Raw genomic sequence first — 7,141 nt, 5'->3', positions numbered from 1 at the left:
TTTACTAACAGTTACAGATGTTTAGATTGAAAGAAACAACAGATAAAGACACATTTCTCTCGTGTGACATTCATTAAACTTTTCATTAAAAAAACCCTTTTCATTAATCAAGAATTATTAAAAACTGGTAAAAATTTAGTTTGAACTTTCTATAATTCATAAGATGCCCTACTATCTACAGTATGAACACGTTTGACATCTTGTTTGCCTCTGTTAAATAGATATGTAGAGGTGAGAAAAACATACATCAGCTTTATATTTCATGCCAAATAAATAAAAAAATACAAACATTTATTTTTTGTTGAATATGATTTACCATTTTGATAAAAGGCTAAGTAATAAAAAAGCAATTTGTTTAAATTGGTCTATAGAGAAGAGCTAAGTGAAGTTAACCAATATTTGTTAATGTCACACCAGAATAAAACGCTAGTCATCAGTTATTTAAAAAAAAATCCTCTGTTGTTCTTCTCATTCAGTGTTTCATTTTGAAATAAATAGAGATTTACTTACTGCCAACTGAGAGTCGTGTTCCTCCACCGAACGTGTACCACAGTGAAACAAACCCAATCAGTGGCTGTACAAAAACCTCCTGCACTAAAACTTTTAACTGCCAGGATCTGGTTAGTAATTAGATGAGTGAACCCCTCTTATCCCTAACTAATAGCAAATTAAATAAACAAACAAATCAGATAAACTGCAAAATTAAACTAGTTTATTTTGATAATTTCCTAAGAAAAAAATATTATTATTTGTACTAGAAACAACTGAACTACCAATTAAGAAGTATGCATGTAAAACAATCACTTTCAAATAAAGTTATATTTTGATTGCCTTAAGCATTTAGTTCACTTGATATTTTACATTTTACACAGTTTTTATATTTATATATGGCATTTACAGTCTAATTTACAGTCCTGTTTCACTTAAAGCAGCATCAAAAAATCAATAATAATCTCTAAATGTTACCTATAGATCCACATTTCATTAGTGTTTATTCATCTACTTATTTTATTTTTTCACTTACTTTCAACACTTGATTCTTCCACTGATAAGCCTCCACAATAATTCACATCGCAAAAACTTCCAGAATATTTTGAGAGCACTACAAGTTTTAATTAAATTATGATGTTTAACTCATAATTAAAATATGCACAATGCCCATAAGGTGAGAGAGAAGATATTTTAGCTCAGGAAGGGTTAGTGTTATTTTGCATTGGCGTCTCATGCCTCAGTGCTCTGGGAGTGTTTATAGTCCTGTCAATGATTTTAACACACAAGATCTGTCCACTCTACAGAAGTCAATATGATTTTCTTCATCTGGGCAATTTACTGCATCCAAGGTAATCAAACTGAAATATATATTTGAAGCTGAAGCTCAAAATATTTGTTTCTCATGCATTAATAATTGTTTTCTTTCTCTCACAGGCTCTTTGGGGCAGGTCTTTGTGACTCAACCTGTGTCTAAATCAGTTCAGCTTGGCCAAACTGTCTCTCTTGATTGTAAGGTCAACACTGTAGTTTACAGGTATCCTGAGGGTTCAGTATCCAAAGATTACTACATCTCCTGGTACATTCAGAAGCCAGAGGAACCCCCTAAACTCCTTATATATTTCACAACAATGAAGCCCTCAAGTGCTCCGTCTAGAATGAGCGGTGGAGGCAGTTTTCACTCTGGAGGAAATGGTCTTGATTTCACTCTGACCATCAGTGATGCCCAGCTTGAAGATGTAGGAGATTTTTACTGTCAGAGTGTCCATAAGATCAGTGGCAGCTGGGTGTTCACACAGTGAATAAAAATAAAAAACCTCCCTTCAGAAAACTGATGCACCTGAGACCTACAGGTGCTAAAATGAGAACAAAAACAGGGGTTAGCAATGCGATACACACAGATGTACTCTTTTTATGTATTCCATGTTTAATCTAATTAATCTTCCAACCCAGATCTGACTTAAACTATAATCATTGAATTACTTGCAGTTCCTTTTACACATGCCAGACAAAACAATTATATTCTATTATATTCTTCATATTAGTGCAGTGATTCACATACAAAACATCATATATACCTCTATAAGACAGCCATTCATTCTGCAAATATACAGGCAGAAATGTATATTATTTAATTTTGAATTTTTTTTTAATGTGCTTTAATATGTTTATATATAAACTTTATTAAATACATATATTATTTATACCATGTCTTGAGTAAATATTTGTATAAACAAAAAGATTGCAACTGCACTCTAAAAAGTAATTTAGGGGGCCTGTTGCCACAATTTAAATAAATGCTCATGGTTACAAGTTAAACTTTTTAAGTTGCAAACATTTTGTAAAAGTAATAATGTTCAATACATTATGTTTTATTAACAAAGTTGGGGAGGAGCACGTTCAGATAATTAACACGAGTGAAGAGCACTCAGCCACTCAACAATAAGAGGTATATATACAGTATATATGCAGCAGTCTTACCTCCGTTTGTTGACAGTTTATCAGCATCCCTCCACCACTTCTAACCACGGGGGGAGTTCTCTAGGTTCGGGCCAAATTCCGAGCTCGGAGCCCTCCCCCAGACAGCACGCCAAATAATCCCTCTAAATTATATGTAAGTGTGAACTCGTGAAATAAATATTGTGTGTAAATTAAACCAAATTTATTTTATAATTGATTTTTGTTCAAATTAAGTTGCAGTAACTTAAGGGGTTTGTTCACCCAAAAATGTAAATTAGCCCATGATTTACTCACCCTCAGGTCATCAGGTGTATATGACATTCTTCTTTCAGACGAATACAATTGGAGTTATTTAAAAAATGTCCTGGCTCTTCCAAGCTTCATAATGGCAGTGAATGGTTAGGTCGTTTTTGAAGTCCATAAAAGTGCATCTATACATCATATAACTGCTCCACACGGCTCCGGGGGTTAGTAAAGGCCACCTGAAGCAAAGTGGCGCGTTTGTGTAAGAAAAATATCCACATTTAAAATTTTATAGACTAAAATACCTAGCTCCCGGCGGTCAGCGGTACATGAGTCGACTTACGCTAAAAGAGTAACCCCCGACGCTAAGTTTTGTTTTGCTCTATCCTTTGTACTTCATGAGTCAAGGGTTCAAAGGTCAAGGGTCAAGGGTTACTCTTTTAGTTCAAGCGACTTGCGTTTTTGTGTTTTGTGCTTTACGAGGCATAAATAGTCCTCACTTTAGATGAGCTCACAACAACAGTTAACTGAAAAATGTTTTATAACTACTTGAATTAATCATGAATTACAGTATGAATACATGTTAATAAAACATTTATTAACTCTCTGATTAACTATATGACTATATGTCTAAATAATAAGATGTATAAATGTTTATTTAAATAGTTTATTAATAATTTACTTACACTTTCAACCACTGTCAACTTCTAATTAAATGGTTTGTAAATAATGTAATCCATGATTTATAAATGATAAATTGATCATTAATAAAGTATGAAAATACAATTATTAAACAAATTATATAAATGCTTATGAATCAAGAATAACGCATTTAGCTGTATTTATAAACTGCTTATTAATGTCTACTAATGCTTTATAAATGATTAATTAACTATTTACTAATGCTTAAATAATGATTCATAGCATGCAGTTATTATAAAGTGTTGCCAAATAGGGTATTGTTACCTGTACACTTTCAAATACCTTATCTTAGATTGATTATATATGAGTGTTTATGAATTAAAAGTAGCTGATTAATGTTGTGTTAACATAAATTTATATTTTAACGTAATTTATATTTTCAATATTAAAATATTATTTTAAAATGCTGTTCATCATAATATTCACAATGGACACACATCCCCCCCAAAAAAGAAGAACTCAATAAAAAGGGATATGTCATATTTTAGGTTGTTTTTAATGTGTTTAATATTTCAGAGAAAGTCAACATAATTGTTTGTCAAAATGCTTTTATTTGGCAGCAATAAAACAACAAACAAAGCATTTTTTACATTCTGGAAGAGGAGTGGCTCAATCCCTCTGGCCACTGTGAAGGACTTGTATTTGTCATTCCTAAGACAAAGTGATGCTGTATTGGCAGCAAACGGAGGCCCTACACCATACTAATGAATTATTGTGGTCTAAAATCAGGTTTTTCAGTTTCATTGATTCATTGCTGTGATGGTTTTAATAATAATTTTCAGCATCATTACTCCAGTCTTCAGTGTCACGTGATCCTTCAGAAATCATTCTATTATGCTGATTTAATGCTCAAGAAACATTTATCATTAGTACAGATGCTGAAAACAGTTGTGCTGCTTAATATTTTTGTGGAAACAGTCATACATTTCTTTGATGAATAGAAAGTTCAGTATAATATAATTGGTCACACAAGATTAGGGTCCATTGCTCACTATAACTAACTATTAAATATGACTTTTGCCTCAATCAACTCCTAATTACTGCTCATTAAAAGTTAGTGAGGTAGTTGTTAACTTTAGTTATTGGGTAGGATTAAGGGATGTAGAATATGGAGAATAAGGCATTAATATGGCATAGGCATTTGTTTGAAATATAAATCTTTTAAAAAACGTAATAAATGTCTTTATTTTTTTAAATTTAGCATCAATGGGGACAGAGGCCTACTTTTATGCTAAATTCACAGTTAAGATCATGAAACTTGTGAAAAGCAAAAGCAGAGGCTGGAATCATAAGCTTTATTACATACCATTTATCTTTTAAATTCTATTCTCATATTCTGTTAAAATATGAGCATTCATCTTACTCCCAACCACAATATTATATGATCATTATACTTTGGTTAATATTATTATGCCTATATATCATTATTATCAAACATGTAAAATTTTCCCCCAAAAAAATATATTTTTATTTTTAATGATTTAAGTGGTATTTAAAGTCAATCAGTGTGATGTACATCTGTTCTTAAATCTTTTGTTGGTCTTAGAACGACATGGGGGTCAAAGAAACATTCTAAACCTGGCCATAAATCACAACACACAAAAACACAAATCAGAGGGAAAGTAGCCTATAGTTTGAGAATGATCTGTAGGTTACATCATTAGGTGTTGACATGTGACTGCCTTTATGAGCAAGTCATTTAATTCAACCAATTCTTTCAAAAAAAACAAACAAATCTTTATAAAATACATGTGTTAGGCCCTCTGTTATTCTCAATATATATGCTGCCACTAGGTAATATTAACCAAAAGGAAGACGAAGACAGGTAATACAGTTCCCAAACATAGTTTAATGCAAATACTCTAAAGGCAGGCAGACGGTCAATGGCACAACACACTTAACATAACGGAGATCGGACAGAGACTGAAGGAACGGGAAGAACTTATATAGTGAACAAAATGAGGATAATGATGACACACAGCTGACACAGATGAACTAATAGAGTTCAGAGACAGACGAGTGGTGGGGAACAGAACAAAGGAACATGTGTGACAGATACAAACAAAATGAAAGTCTAATCAAACTGAAACTAAAAATGACTGTGACAGATACTCAGTTATATATTTCAGCACGACCAGATGAAATCTCTAAATTATCCAGGTTGACAGAGTGTGTTAAAGATATAAAATATTGGATGACCTGTAATTTTCTCTTGTTAAATTCAGATAAGCCTGAGGTGTTATTGGACCAAAAACCTGTAGACAGAATCTCTTATAGAGTACAATTTGAATTTAGAACTTTTACTTCATCCTACAATAAAATACCTGGGTTTTATATTAGACAGCAACTTGTCTTTCGAAAATCATATTTCATATGTTACAAAAACAGCCCTCTTCCAGCTCAGAAACACCGCTAAGCTACAGAACATGCTATCTGTTTCTGATGCATCCTCAATAAACAAGCTACAATTAGGCCAAAATGCAGCTGAGTTCTTAGGTCAAGATATATGATCATACAACACCAATTATATCATCTCTGCACTATTAAGTTCCGTATCAATTATAAAGTAGGGCAGCGCGGGGCACAACCTAACGCGGGGTTAGTTGTAACACGCATGGTTTAACACTTTCCACACATGTCAGGATTACGAAATTTAGTGTATTTAACTAGTTGCCATATCAACATTATTTAGAGAAAAAATTGCGCCAAAATTAAAAAAACTCTGGAAGATATTCCTGAACATTTATTTAACCATAGCAAAAGTAAATGTCTTAAGTTTAGTTTTCATCTCTGTTTTTTGTGTTTATTTAAAATAAGACAAATATGATATTATTATAATCTTAAATCTGTTATTTAACAGTTGAGATCGTTCTTTAATGCTGATCTGACAGCAGAAGACACGAGCCAGGGTTTAAATCCCAGTTGCGCAGATGGGGTGCGTTGTAACACTGCGTTACAATGAGCCCCTATTAGAAATATGCTATTATATTCTATACTTTTATGAATTCTTTTGAGAAACCATGAGAAAAGGGTGAATAATGACTGAGAGTTAATGTTCAGAAATTATTAATTATTATTATGTTTTTAACTATGCTGTATAGCTGTATTTAGCGATGTGTTTGTTGTCAAACTCAAAAATGAGTATATTTTTAATGATTAAAAAATGCCATTATTTTATTTTAAAAAGTTAATAATAGTATTTTGTTGACAAAATATTTTAGTTGGTCTTGGATATTTTTTTGATTATATCAGGTAACATTTTAAGATGTCATTTGGTCATGTTACAATGTACCCCACCTACGGGCTTGTTGAACTTCCATTCTTTCGGGTTAAATAAAGAAAAAAGTATACACTAATGAAACAAAACCACATAATTGTACTAGACATGTGTGTAATTAATGTGGGAAAAAATAAATACTCTGAACCCCAAGTGGATTTACACAAACTGAGAAAGTCAAAAAGCTTTTGAAGTTTGTGCCCCGCTCTCCCCTATTGCTACTGACCTATGAGGCCCTAAATGGTTTAGCTCCTATTTAACTGATCTTCTATTGCCCTACAATCCATCACGCTCTTTAAGATCACAAAACTCTTGGCTTCTGGTCGTACCTGATATCTAAGTCCACTAAAGGAGGGAGAGCTTTTTTACATTTGGCTCCTAAACTGGAATAGCCTTCCTGACAATGTTTGGGGCTCAGCCTCACTCTCCCAGTTAAAATCTAAATTAAAGACACATCTCTTTAGCCACGCA

At 32.6% G+C, this 7,141-nt stretch overlaps 1 gene segment (V, D, J or C); it reads left to right on the top strand.

The window, feature by feature from the left end:
- Positions 1-1,303: 1,303 nt before the first annotated feature.
- LOC307122379 (immunoglobulin kappa variable 4-1-like) lies at positions 1,304-1,790 on the top strand. The segment is given in 2 exons: positions 1,304-1,340; positions 1,426-1,790.
- The last annotated feature ends 5,351 nt before the right edge of the window (positions 1,791-7,141 follow it).

The sequence above is a fragment of the Gobio gobio genome, assembly GCF_949357685.1.
Source record: "Gobio gobio genome assembly, contig: scaffold_223, whole genome shotgun sequence".
NCBI classification, from domain to species: Eukaryota; Metazoa; Chordata; class Actinopteri; order Cypriniformes; family Gobionidae; genus Gobio; species Gobio gobio.
The sequence above is the reverse complement of the archived record's forward strand: the minus strand, read 5'-3'. Positions and strand labels throughout refer to the sequence as shown.